Source organism: Triturus cristatus, chromosome 12 (assembly GCF_964204655.1).
Source record: "Triturus cristatus chromosome 12, aTriCri1.1, whole genome shotgun sequence".
Lineage (NCBI taxonomy): Eukaryota > Metazoa > Chordata > Amphibia > Caudata > Salamandridae > Triturus > Triturus cristatus.
The window spans coordinates 723,095,886-723,097,498 of NC_140595.1; the positions used below are offsets into that span (position 1 = coordinate 723,095,886).

General features: G+C 50.5%; 1 non-coding gene across 1 annotated transcript; it reads right to left on the bottom strand.

Moving 5' to 3' along the window:
• Positions 1–974: 974 nt before the first annotated feature.
• On the bottom strand, positions 975–1,046 carry TRNAG-UCC (transfer RNA glycine (anticodon UCC)). Its single transcript has one exon. It is a non-coding gene; the product is annotated as a tRNA-Gly (tRNA).
• Positions 1,047–1,613: the final 567 nt, after the last annotated feature.

Sequence of the window (1,613 nt, forward strand, 5' to 3'; positions counted from 1 at the left end):
GCCTTCGTGCTGAATGTGCGGTGGATTTAAGTCTAACCTGTGAAAGCTACAATCACCTCTCGTGCATTTAGTCACCTCGTTTTATTTGTTTGTGATTTTTCTGATTCTAATGGTTTTGCTCAACTTCTTAAAGTACGTTTACATTCAAATTAATCTAAAAAACAACTGGCCTCGGCTACTGATAGTCCTGCATGAGGGCTTGCAGTCAGGGGAACACACCCCACAGAGACTAAACGTCTACCCCTGCCTCCCAGCCTGATCCACGGCGCACTGCGGTACTGCGATGGCTCTGAGCATCTCCGCGTCTCCCCTGTAGGAGAGCGCTCTCACTCTGTAGTTCAGTCTACGAGTGATGAGGGAAGCCCTCCGGAGCCCCCAGGGTGCACCATCACTCTTCAGCGGACTGTCCACGGCTCTAGCTGGACTGGTCACACCGTCACAGCAGACGTGGGGTGAATCCCCAGTGGGCAGAGCCTGGAGGTGCTTCTTGCACTGAAAGGGCTGATGATACGCAGTCCTCTCCCCAACAGCAAAAAGATTTGAGAAATTGACTTTATATTTCCGTGCAGTCATGTCCGAGAATACAGCTGCAAACAGATAACAAGTCTTGATATGATGGTAGACCGTGCATTATTTTAATATTTCTCGATTCTTTCCAGAACTGCCTGCAAGCTCTTTTTTTTTTCTTTGCGGCCCGTGTGTTAGACACCAGCACAGTCCTGCATGAGGAGAGCTCTAACACAAAGCGATAATAATGCAATCTAAGTCACCCCCCTCTCTCTTACATCATTCCCTCCTCGCCCTTGGTTCCGTGTCCTCCCAGTTCCTGCTCCTTGCCCCACGCGCTTTATGAGTCACAGTAAGAGCTGCATGTCTCTCCCAGTGGCTGTTTGTAAGAGAAGGGTCCCGCACAATGTTAGTATAAAACATACATTTTAATATTACATTGTATCTATAATTAAGAAAACATGCGCTGCGTTGGCCGGGAATCGAACCCGGGTCAACTGCTTGGAAGGCAGCTATGCTCACCACTATACCACCAACGCTTGATGATATGTGTCTGTCCAGCACTCTTTATACCCAGGGACATGAACGTGCAACTCTGTTCCAGAGTAACATTATTTCAATTAATACCACCATTTTCCGCACAGACATTATCACTCTAATGTCCCTTCTACGACCCCCAGTCTTGCGCTTCTAGCAGCCCCTCCTCAGGCGGAGCAGCGCTGACTGGAGCCCTCATCTTTGCGAAGCAGAAACCAGCAGTAGCGGTGCGTCCATTAGGGCGTTGGCCGCGTAGCCCCCCTGCCTGCAGCGTCGTCCGCAGCGTCGGCGTCTTTGAACTTAAGTAAACTGAATCAGTTTACTTAAGTTCAAAGAAGCATAGGGAGAGCTAACAATCATGTCAGTCAGCATGACGTCGGACCGCCCACCACCTTCAGAGTCTGAAGGGGGTGGGCGGTCCGGCGTCATGTTGACTGACATGATTGTCAGACGGACCAGGCAGGGGCAACAGGCAGCAGCACAAGTGCGCATGATTGGGGAAGGTGAGCAAATTTTTGCTCCATGCCCAGTCATGCGCACTAGTGTCTGCTCTGGCTGGCGCATGCCCA